This window comes from Schistocerca americana, chromosome 8 (assembly GCF_021461395.2).
Source record: "Schistocerca americana isolate TAMUIC-IGC-003095 chromosome 8, iqSchAmer2.1, whole genome shotgun sequence".
NCBI classification, from domain to species: domain Eukaryota; kingdom Metazoa; phylum Arthropoda; class Insecta; order Orthoptera; family Acrididae; genus Schistocerca; species Schistocerca americana.
Genome location: NC_060126.1, coordinates 152,718,817 through 152,731,993, shown reverse-complemented (window position 1 = coordinate 152,731,993; position 13,177 = coordinate 152,718,817).

Here is a 13,177-nt window from a genome sequence, read left to right as displayed (position 1 = left end):
GCATTTACAGATCAATCCCACAAGTGGTTCTTGGGTACCAGTTATCGATACATACTAAAACGCCCTTATTAGTATTTGATAAAGCTACCATAGAAGAGAATGCAGGCGCCGACTCTGGCGTCCAGTCGAACACACTGATGGTGAAAACATAATTCCACGTCTGCACGACCTGTTCATGTAGTTCTCTAAGAGTTGTAGTTGACGAGTTGCACAAGTGATTTCTTATTCCATTACATTCCACACATACTCGAATGGAGACAAGCCCAGAGATCGTGCTGGCCAGGGAATTTGCTGCATACCTTGCGGAGCACATTGAATTTTATGAACGCGTGTGGGCGAGCATTATCCTGTTGGGACATCACCTTTCTGTTGCAAGAACGGCAAAAGAACAGGTCTAACAACATTCTTTACATACCGAGGGTGGCTAGCGTCCCCTCCATAAACACCAAAGGTGAACGAGAGCTGTAGCTTATTGCATCCGAGACCGTAAGGCCTGCTGTGGGACCAGTGTGTCTTAGATGAACGCACTCTACGAGACAGTGCTCTCTAGGTCTATGTCACATGCGCAAACGTCCATCACCTGCCTGCAGCCAGAATCATCATTCATCACGCACGTGCACGGAGGCTTTCCGGCAGTCGTTCTTCCCGCGAACCATACGCGACTGGAACAAGAAATGACAGTGGCACGTAAAGTGCCCTTCGCCACACACCGTTGGGTGGCTTGCGGAGTATAAATGAGATGCAACCATACACTGAAGACCACAGCGAGCCATTCCATCTCCCAAGTGATTCTCTGACAGCACCAGTCGACCTGTGCATTTTAGTGCTGTGGCGTGATTGGAAGATGGGCTGGAGTTGTCCATGTCTTTAGTCCCACTGCTGATAACCTGTTCGCAGCAGTCCATATTGGCACGTCTGGGCTCACAAGCCTTCTTATCTGTGCTGTGGTAGTTGTATGACCTGCCGCTGCCTCCATCATAATACGACAGTTCTGATGCAATGGAGCAGAAATCAGCAGACAGACTGCCTGATACATCAGAGCATGTCAAACAATTATTTCCAAAGACTGAGTTTCCCCTATCTCCAACGTCTGCACCATCACTCATCAAGATGCCGCTAATTGCTTCCAGAATACATCTTTTTACCACTATCCGTCAATTGATAGCCATCAGTTGTAAATGTGTAAATGTAGTTGTAGCATCTTATAGTGACAGCAAAATAATAATAGATATCGAGAATGTTAAATACATTGCTAAAGTACAGTTTACTGATATGGACTGGGACCATCTATGTAGCATGAAGGAAAACGTTGAACATCTGATGACGATGAACTGTGTGATTCATCTCATCTTCCTTCACACATCTACTTGTTCTCTACCTCCACACACATACTTTCTTTTTCAAGTGTAAACTTATATTCTGGCGTTCTTTGTTGATTTAAAAGTGGAGTTCATTTATTTTTTTCATTTGTCTGTATACCTGTACCAATATACGACTTTAAACATTTCGTCAGTGGCTTTGTTTTCATATATCTGATTTTCTAAATGACTGATAAAAATGTTGGCTAGCGTTGCTAATGTTTTGTATCTCATGGATGTTGCTTTGCAGATAACTTTCGACCTCAAATTGGAAGTAGTTTTGTGTAGAAATCAGTTTGAGTACAATTATTATTTCTGTTATTGAGGTTGCTATACGATGTGAGATTTTGTTCTATGAATTCTATTGGTTCTGTGATAGGAATGGAAGAGTACATGTTTTCCATGTCGCTGTGTATGGTACCTCCATGTTCTGTATGTGTTCTGTTAGGTCTGCTGTGTTTATCTCTGTTCTGTTGTCTTCTGTTTTATAGTGTTTTGTAATTATTTTTGGGAGATGTTTGCTCATATAACATATTGGGGTTTTCCTGAAATTGGTAACTACTCGTATTGGTGTACCGTGTTTGTGTATTACTGACTAGCTGCAGCAGAAGTGTTGGTGCTAGCCAGTACCATACAAAAACAGAAAACAGACATAGCTACACTATTTCAGACAAACCTGAAGAGAACACACAGAAACACTGACATGTATTCACCAATAAACCGTAGTAGTACATAACACACAAGAACCCACAAGCACTGACACTCCATAACCAATCAATTACATACAAACACAACTAGCCAGTGAGAGCAATTATCAATTTCAGAGAAGCCCAATCATATCACTAGGTCAAACACTTCCAAAAAATAGTCACAAAATGCTGTGAAACAGAAAACAACACAACAGTGACAAACACAGGAGACATCATAGAACACATACAGATCATAGAAACCCCGCACACTGCTTCACTGATCTCGTTCAACACAGAAAACATTTACATTTTGAAATCATAGAGCAAAATCTCACGTCCCACAGCTGGCTCGCCACAGAAGCAATAACAGAAATAACAAATGCGCTCAAATTGTACAGGAAATCTAGCCAACATTTTTATCAGCCATTTGGAAAACCAGACATCTGAAAATACAGCTATCATATATTTGTACAGATCTCTAGGTGACATTATTTGTCTTATACATGAACCAAATGCCAAATAGACGAACTTCACTCTGAAATCAACAAAGAACATCAGAACATAAATCCACACTTGAAAAAGAAAAAGAAGATCCAATAAATTCTCTTGATATAACAATAATAAAAGCAAATGGTAAACATTCCTTTAACATTTTCAAAAAACCTATAGCCACAAACACAGTAATACATTCCACAACCAGTTATCCCTGCAATCAGAAGCCTTTGGCACTAACACACATACTGCACAGTATAAACAGGATTCCACTCAACAAGAGAAACTACGGAAAAGAAATGAGTACAATCCTACAAATAGTTAGGAACAATCAGTATAACACCCATGTACTATAAGACATAATAAAAAATTACAAACACAAATACAACTGTCCCACTCTCGCCATGCTCAAAAATGGACAATGTAGGTCCTCCTTCTATTTTTACTTTCATCAGTCTGCACAGTGTAAACAGGATTCCACTCAACAAGAGAAACTATGGAAAAGAAATTAGTACAATCATACAAATAGTTAGGAACAATCAGTATAACACACATGAAGTATTAGACATAATCAAAAAATTAAACCCAAATACAACTGTCTCACTCTCACCAAGCTCAAAAATGGAGTATGTAGGTTCTTTGTTTTTTTACTTTCATCAGTCTGCTTCGCTCACTGAGGTGGTTCACAGCTGCCGAGATAACTACGATGGACCTGCAGGTTAAAGCACTGTTGGGGTCGGATCTGGGCAGCTGTACACCTAAAGTGGTAGTACACAATACGTATTATTATTACTATGGTGCAAGCAGCTAATGTGTAAGTTCCTGTGGCAAGACGTCTGTGGTGATGTTCAGTCCAATATTTTTTTACATGGGTGAGCAGGTGTTACATCGTGACACGACCATTTTGTGTGGCCATCATCTAATCCAGTGAAGCAAGAAGGATCTCGAAGGGTATATCTGGCAGGTAGCCTACCGAGTAGTTGGTGTTTAGAGCTGTTGATCCACTGATGGTGGCAGGTAATTAGAAAGCATTCCTGAAATGTCACACGGTGTACTGTTCGTTCAAAAATGGTTCAAATGGCTCTGAGCACCATGGGACTTAACTTCTGAGGTCATCAGTCCCCTAGAACTTAGAACTACTTAAACCTAACTAACCTAAGGACATCACACACACATCCATGCCCGAGGCAGGATTCGAACCTGCGACCGTAGCGGTTGCGCGGTTCCAGACTGAAGCGCCTAGAACCGCTCGGCCACCCCGGCCGGCTGCACCATTTCTCAACAACCTTTGTCCTTGTAGTTCTGTTTTCTGTGTTCCACCAAAGTACCCTTGTTCACAGAAGGTGCTAATGATGACTTCTGGTTTTGTTACTGAGTATGGCCAATGTGGCCCTATCTTGCAAAAGAATTCGGTTTCACTTGTAATGACCTCCTTGGGGCAGTTGGTTGCAGACTTATTGGACCGAAATGACACAATGTCTTCGTGTACCCGTTTAGTGGAGCATAGTGTCTTGTCCAGGCCAGCATTGCACTAAGTCTTTTGTGGAGAGTAAAGCTAGTGACTTTCTATTGGGTAATACCAATAGTATTTTGTTTACTTATAAGCAGACAAATTTCTACAAGATTTCCCCTGGTGTTGGGTAGGTGTGGATGGTGAAACACTCAAACCAGCAATTCTTCCACGTCAGTGGTATCTGTACTTGAACCCACAATCTTATTCCTTCTTGCATACTAGTTGGTTGGTTGGTTGGTTGATTTGGGGAAGGAGACCAGACTGCGTGGTCATCGGTCTCATCAGATTAGGGAAGGATGGGGAAGGAAGTCGGCCGTGCCCATTCAGAGGAACCATCCCGGCATTTGCCTGGACTGATTTAGGGACATCACGGAAAACCTAAATGGGGATGGCCGGACGCGGGATTGAACCGTCGTCCTCCCGAATGCGAGTCCAGTGTCTAACCACTGCGCCACCTCGCTCGGTTGCATACTAGTGATGATGGTTATATAGAGTGCAGTTTTAAAGATTCTTCCCCTACTGCTGCTAATAATTCTGATGGTGTTGTTAATTCGGCTCAGTATTCAAGTAGCCCTTCTAAAAACTGTTGTGGTGATAAGAGTATTGTGGTATTTACAGCATGGTGGAGTGTTCCTTCACCTCTGTGGTGATACTTTCTGCAGTAATGCGTAAGTGCCCTATGGTGGTTAACTGGACATTATCTTTAGCTAGACAGTCCTTGAAAATGTCCAAGTCGTGATGTACTGTATCTACCGATTTATACCTACCAAGAAGGCTTAAGAATACCACTCCAATGATCCCCCCTGTTTTCACAGTCCCCTTTTGCCTTGCATTCCACGACCAGAGCAGGAGCTGCTACCATCTATTCTCTGTGGACTGGTTCTGGGTTAGGTATGGATCACGCCCTATGGGATAAGGAAATTCTTTGTTAGTTTGCCTGTACTTTTTGCATCCTAGGTACATAGGTTCAAATGGTTCAAATGGCTCTGAGCACTATGGGACTTAACATTTGAGATCATCAGTCCCCTAAACTACTTAAACCTAACTAAGGACATCACACACGTCTATGCCCGAGGCAGGATTCGAACCTGCGACCGTAGCAGTCGCGCGGTTCCGGACTACAGCGCCTAGAACCGCATGGCCACCGCGGCCGGCTGGTACATAGGGATGAGTCGGATAACGTCAGGTACATTTTACTTCTCTTACCTAGTTTTACCTCCAACTACTTCCCTTCCCCCTTCAGAAACAGCTCCTGGCAATTGAGGTTCACCCTGAAACGGAAAAATTCTTTCTACATGCACCACTGTGCCTTATATCAAAAGCTGTAGTTTCACATGAAAGAGAGACATCAACTCGACCGCCTTGGTAACATGAATTTCTTTCATTTTCCTTTCTACATGTTATGGTTAGATAACATTACCCATTACCTGATATGGAACTTTGGAACTTTTGCATTTCTGATATTGTGCCTCCATGCCATTCTGGAGCCATTGCGTTCATCTTTTTAGCGTGGCACGAGAAAGTTTTTAACGCCTCAGCAATATTTCGAATGCAGGATATATTTAATCCAGTGGTGGGTTTGCACAATTCGAAAGGGGAGGGCATTTTTCGGCCAAAAGCAACCTCATAGTGTGTAAACTAAGAATTTCGATGATCTTTGAATTACTTGCTGCCACTACATATGGCGGTATAGTGTTCCAATCATTATAGCTGTTGTTTACACAATAATGTAGCATTTTTCCTATTGTTCAGTGCACACTTTCAGTCCTACTGTTTGACTGTGGCTTTAGTGCACTACTTCATAACTTCTTTATGTGTGAATAGCTGACATGACTGCATCTATAACTTGGACATAAAGTTTAGTGTCATGGTCCCTTACTATGGTCTCTGGTGTTCCAAATTTCAATATCCTCTGGTTAAACATAACGTTTCACTCCGATAGACTCTGCCAAATTCGTCATCTTACCCTGATGCGCTGCCAAAATGCTTACTGTCAGTAATGCTCGATAGACATTTAAACATTTTCACAGGATATATGTGCTGCTGTGTCCTATGCCACGAGGAAAATTCTGATCTTATATGTGTTATTTTCAAGTGTCGTTTATTGCATCTTTTGACAGATGCTGAACTTTTGGAATGTCCAGTGTCAGTTCCCTCTACACCGACGGAAAAAAGCGCAGCACCAAAAAATAGCTAGTGTAGAGTAATGAAATGTCTGGAATACATTGCAAGCACATAGGTTAATCTAGGAGCGAGATAAGTCATTGCAGGCATGATATGCTAGTACATTTATAACCGGTGTAACCGCCAGATTGTTGAATCCTAGCGTGCAAACGTGCATGTATTGTGTTGTACAGGTGCCAATTGTCAGTCTGTGGGATGGATCTCCATGTCTGTAGCACTTGGTCGATCAACATAGGGATGGTTAATGCTGTTTGTGAATGATGCTGATGTTCTCGTCCGATGATGTCCCCTATGTGCTCGATTGGTGAAAGATGTGGTGATCAGACGGCCCAGGGCAACATGTCGACACTGTATGTCGGCGAGCGTTATCCTGCTGGAAAACACCCACTGGAATGAAGTTCATGAACGGCAGCACAACTGGTCGAATTAGCAGATTGACGTACAATTTTGCAGTCAGGATGCGTGGAATCACCAGGAGAGAGCTCCTGCTGTCGTACGAAAAATCTCATCCTAGACCATAACTCCTGGCGTAGATCTAGTGCGTCTAGTTCGCAGACAGGTTGGTAGCAGGCCCTCGACAGGCCTCCTCCTAGTACATGACTATCACTGGCACCGAGACAGAATCATCTTTCATCAGAAAATACAACAGACCTCGACCCTGTCTTCCAGTGAGATCTCGCTTGACACCACCGAAGTCACAAATGGCAGTAGTTTGGAGTCAGTGGAATGCACAGTACAGGGCGTCTGGCTCGGAGCTGTCCTTGAAGGTACACTTCACTGTGTCACTGTGGTGTCAACTGCTGCTCAAATTGGTGCTGCAGATGCAGTACGATGCATCAGAACCATATGCCGAACTCGATGGTCTTCCCTCTCGGTAGTGCCAAGTGGCTATCTGGAGCATGGTCACTCTTGCGACCGTACATTCTCATGACTACTGCTGCCAGCAACAATGTATATAGCTGCCAAGTCTTCCTGCAGTAACGCAGAAGGAATGTCCAGCTTCTCAGAGCCCTATCACACTACCTCGTTAAATCTCAAGTGAGATGTTGATACTGTCGCCTTAAAAGCATTCTTGATTAACATCAACTCGTCGCTCCCAATCCCAAAGATTGTGGCATTACTAGCACCACAGTTACGCGACTTGTGTGAAATCTGGATCTTTCAGATGCAGAAACACGCCCACCAACTTCCGTTTGTGTCGCACAACTCGTTCTCGGTGTTATGATTTTTTTTATTTCTCATCAGTGTATTTTGATTGTTTTCATGTGGATTTTGAATTTTGCTTGGCTACATGGATCCAGTGATTCAAGACATATTAGTATCGGATGATCAGCAAAGACTGTATCTGTAAAACTGGTTTCTATTTGCTGTAGGTTACAGTCATAACATTAAAACACAGGGATAATATTGTAAGAGCTGGTGGACAGGATTTCTGATTAGTGTAAAGAATGGCAGCTAACCCTAAACATAGATAAATGTAACATAATGCAGATGAATAGGAAAAAGAATCCTGTAATGTTTGAATACTCTATTAGTAGTGTAGCGCTTGACACAGTCACGTCGATTAAATATTTGGGCGTAACATTGCAGAGCGATGTGAAGTGGGACAAGCATGTAATGGCAGTTGTGGGGATAGTCGTCTTCGGTTCATTGGTAGAATTTTGGGAAGATGTGGTTCATCTGTAAAGGAGACCGCTTATAAAACACTAATACGACCTATTCTTGAGTACTGCTTGAGCGTTTGGGATCCCTATCAGGTCGGATTGAGGGAGGACATAGAAGCAATTCAGAGGCGGGTTGCTAGATTTGTTACTGGTAGGTATGATCATCAAGCGAGTGTAACGAAAATGCTTCAGGAACTCGGGTGGGAGTCTCTAGAGGAAAGGAGGCGTTCTTTTCGTGAATCGCTACTGAGGAAATTCAGAGAACCAGCATTTGAGGCTGACTGCAGTACAATTTTACTGCGGCCAACTTATATTAAGCGGAAAGACCACAAAGATAAGATAAGAGAGAAGGGCTCACAGAGAGGCATATAGGCAGTCATTTTTCCCTCGTTCTGTTTGGGAGTGGAACAGGCAGAAAAGATGCTAGTTGTGGTGCGAAGTATCCTCCGCCATCCACCGTATGTAGAGGTAGATGTAGATATGGGGTGCAGTGCCAATCAAGCAGGCTGAAATTCTAAATTGCTTTATTATGGTTCCCGGCTGCGGCTCAGTTCTGGAAGTGGCAGCATGGCTTAGGCATCCTGCAGCTATTTCTGTATTATTGTCCTGCAAAGCGAACAGAGCCCAAGTCGGCCAGGTTGTCACTTGTGCCACAACTGACCCTGTCAACGGGGACTTCAGGGCCGGGCAGTCTCGGCTGGCGGCGGCTGCGTGTGCTGTGGCGCGGCTCACGCACCCTGTGTTGTCCAGCAGACGGCAGGCAGGTGACATAACGGCAGCGACCCACTGTCCCACGTAGATGGCTGAAAAGCGGATTCCCAGAGCTGGTGCTCGCTCACGCGAATCTAGGTCCCAAGGTTTCGGGATGCACTGCCATGAAGCAAAGTCGAGCTTCGGTCAACGAATGCATGAACAGTATTCCGAACGGCACCCAAGTGTCACAACCCTGTCGCGATAGGCCGCGCGGGGTAGCCGATCGGTCTCGGGCGTCTTGTCGCGGTTCGCGCGACTCCCCCGTCGGAGGTTAGAGTCCTCCCTCGGGCATGGGTGTGTGTGTTGTCCTTAGTGTAAGTTAGTTTAAGTTACATTAAGTAGTGCGTAAGCTGAGGGCCCGATGACCTCACCAGTTTGGTCCCGTAAGACCTTACAACAAATTTCTAAATTTTTCATGTCGCGGTAGAGCAGTATTGCTAATAGAAGTGACTTTAGTTTAAAATGGCTAGGTATTTATACGCTTCGGCTTTGCTAGGTCTTGTGACACATATACTAAACTTTTTAGTGGTCGCCAGTGCAGAAAGGCAACTTCGTCTTCTGCTTAGGTACAGCTGTGTCAATTGCGCAGGCAACACGGTCTGGGACACTTCATCGTTGGGAGGGAGACAGACCTCAGATGGTAAACTCCAGAGATGTCTTCACACGAACAGCTACAGCCTCAAAAATGATACTGATTTTAGCTGTAGACAGAGACCAGAACATATATGCAAATACTAAATGACACTCTTTCCATAGTCAATGTAATTCTTAAAATAGTCCCAGTAGCCACAGGGGATACGGGTCCATATTGATGGGAATCAATTTTCCTGCAGGAGGATGCAGAAAACAGGGGAAAATACACATAACATGTTGTACTCAGCCAAGTGGTGGGAAAACTCTACAGTTCCACTGGAAGATCACAGTGTCAGTATCCTGTGGGGGCATGAAGAGACTAAATGAGAGGTTATGCCTCAAGGCCGCCTGCTCCCAATGGTTGTGATATTACACCATCAATACACATTTGTTCCAAATCAGGGTATGTATGTGGGTGGAGGGTGGGAATTGAGATCTGGGGCCATAGGGGCCACCAGGAATGCTGCCTCGGATACAGAGGTGGAACATACATGCTTTGGCAGCATGAGGGCTGCCAAAATCTCCTTCTTTTTGGAGGACTTCTTCTTGTCCTTAGATGATTGAGACTTCTGCCAGGGCTTGTCTGCCCCAGATTCTGGAACAGAGAAGGAACATTAAGTCCCACGACCTGCAACCTGTGGCTCCTTCAGCCACTGATTGGCCTCTGGTTGCAGGTCAGCAGAGTCCTGGGAATGAGCATCCTGAGGGCCCCTGAGGGGTATCGGAGGAAGGCATCACTTCTTCAGCTTGCTGTTGGAAACTGACGTCGCTGGTGGATATGGAGGTGATGCTCCAAAGGGGTTGTGGGGGAACCAGGAGGAGGAGGACCCACAACTACTAGGGGAGCAGGTGTAGTTGAACAGCCCCAAGGGTCAGACATAGAAGACGTGGAAGGCGATGGCACATTAATTAAAGAGGTTGACGTCATCAGTGCAGCAGCAATCGCCATCAGCATACAAGTAGGATGTAGGTGATCGTATTTCTTCTTGGCTTCTTGATATGTGAGATGGACAAGAGTGTTGTATTGCTAGATTCTCTTTCCTCATCTGGGAATGGTGCAGTCTGGTTAACAGGGGGAGCTATGCTCCGCACAGTTGACAAAGATGGGAGGAAGGGCACAAGGAGAATTCGTGTGCAACTGATGACCACTATTCCTACAGTTGGGGTTGGCATTGCAACATGAAGACATCTGTCCAAATCGCATGGATTTGTAGCATTGCATGAGGGGAGGAATATATGGTCTCCACTGGTCATGACAGACTTCAAATGAGCACGCACCTCTTCAGTCTGTAAAAGGAGATCTCGTTGGAAATTTGTACCCCACGCCATATTCGGACTTACGGGGGTTTATAGTGACAGGAATGTTGCCCACCTCGCTGCAGTTAAGTAGCGCTCATACTAAGCAGGGCAGGCCGTTTCAAGCAGATCAGAACACGTTTTCATTTTTGAAATCGCTACCACTTGCACAAACCTGTCCTCTAGGTGGTCAGTGAAGAACATTGGCTTTGAACTTAGACTCAAAAAGGAATCCCATTTACCCTAGAACAAACCAAAAATTGGGGAGGAGGAGTATTTCTCGCCTTGACTCAGAGTCCTGTGTGCCTCCCATGGTGTAGTGATGGAATGGAACATCTTGAGATGATACCGCTGCAAAATGTAACAAATCTTCAGAAGAGACTGCTGGAGCCATGCGGCCACCAGTGGAAGAAAGTGTATTTAAATTTATGTGTGAATCTTCTGCTATGGTAGCACTCTCTTCGAATGGGGGCTCTCTCCATGGACGCTACACAGCCACAGCAGAAAATACCCTGCCAGTGAACCATTGCCCAGTCCGCATGCCCCAGCTACAATCGGCACATATTCTTTGGCTTGTGTGGCATGTTTATGGTTTGATCACTGGCATGGTGCAGGTACTTGACGTAACCCCAAACAGTGAAATGGCTGCCATGCTGAGTTTTGGGTGTAGTACTATTGCAAAAAGGAAGGGTACATACACTAAATAATGAAAAGTTGCGAAGACTGGACTGTAAGAAAACGACTGTCCAAAACACATGCTGGATACAAGCACAATCAGCACCAAGAAGATCGTCAAACGGGAAAGTAGGAAGGAAGGAAATAACAGGAGAAAGATAGACTTCCAGCTCGGAAAGAAAGGTAATGCTGCCTCGCGGTGGCCAAAGTCATACAAAGAGATGTGAGCCACCTTTGGGGCCTGTTTATTGTTACAGCAGCATGAGACATAACTATAATTACTAGAAAAATTTCAATAATTGATTTTTCTGTTGGTTCTTGATGGAATATTTTATACAGTACGAATAAATTGAAAACACACTACGCTTTTTGTAATGTTACGCCCGTGTCATGTGTTTCGCATTCATAACGGCAAAATTTAATTCGAAGGCAACAAAAAACCCTTAGATGACTGTCATGATTGCTTGTATTGTGTGCAATGCGCTGTGATGGGTAAGTATGGAATGAAGGGAGGGAGAAATAGATGGCAAGTCGCAGCACATAATCGACTTCCAACAAACAGCAAAGAAGGGACCACAAAACATAATATCCTCAGCTGATGTTTCATTATATTTGAGGCCCTTTCTTTATGACAAATGTCAGAGATTTAGAATGTAACACATGATGTCTACACAAGTCTGCCCATCATAGCTTTACCCAACAAGCTTCTCCATCTGTTGGCCAAATTCTAGAGATGAAAGTTTTTTTTTTTACTCTATCATCAAGATTTGTATCACCCACATACAGGTCAAGCAGACGTATCCTATTGTAAGTTCCTCCAGATATAGAACCAGATAATGTTGGCAACACAATTATAGTTGAATAATTAAATATAAGAAACAAAATTTAATATCTTCTTATTTTACTGTGACTGCAATCACTAGTAATGAATCTGATTGGACCCCAGAATAAATATTTAGCCGTATTCATCAAAATACTTGAAACTGTATGACTAGGAAGCTCTTCTTGGCCGTGATATGTTACGATAACTTTCATATTGTAGTACACCAAACATATGTGGGCATAAACGCACAAAGTTGGAAGTGATTTGAAGTAGCGACAGCTGCAGACAAGTATGGGTGTTATATCGTACAGACAAGTGCTGATGTTACGCCTTACAAAATGTAACACAGCTATCACAACATTGCAAGGTGAGTCGGACTGGTGAGGTGTGTTGCCTGCACTGTTTTCTCAGTTCGCACAATCCTTCCTACTGGCCATTAAAATTGCTGCACCACGAAGACGACCTGCTACAGACGCGAAACTTAACCGACAGGAAGAAGATGCTGTGATATGGAAATGATTAGCTTTTCAGAGCATTCACACAAGGATGACGCCGGTGGCGACACCTACAACGTGCTGACATGAGGAAAGATTCCAACCCATTTCTCATACACAAACAGCAGTTCACCGGCGTTGCCTGGTGAAACGTTGTTGTGATGCCTCGTGTAAGGAGGAGAAATGCGAACCATCACGTTTCTGACTTTGATAAAGGTCGGATTGTAACCTATCGCGATTGCGGTTTATCGTATCGCGACATTGCTGCTCGCGTTGGTCGAGACCCAATGACTGTTACCAGAATATGGAATCGGTGGGTTCAGGAGGGTAATACGGAACGCCGTGCTGGATCACAATGGCCTCGTATCACTAGCACTCGAGATGACAGACATCTTATCCGCATGGCTGTAACGGATCGTACAGCCACACCTCGATCCCAAAGTCAACAGACGGAGACCTTTGCAAGACAACAACAATCTGCACGAACAGTTCGACGACGGTTGCATCAGCACGGACTATCAGCTCGGAGACCATGGCTGCGGTTACCCTTGACGCTGCATCACAGACAGGAGCGCCTGCTATGGTGTGCTCAACGACGAACCT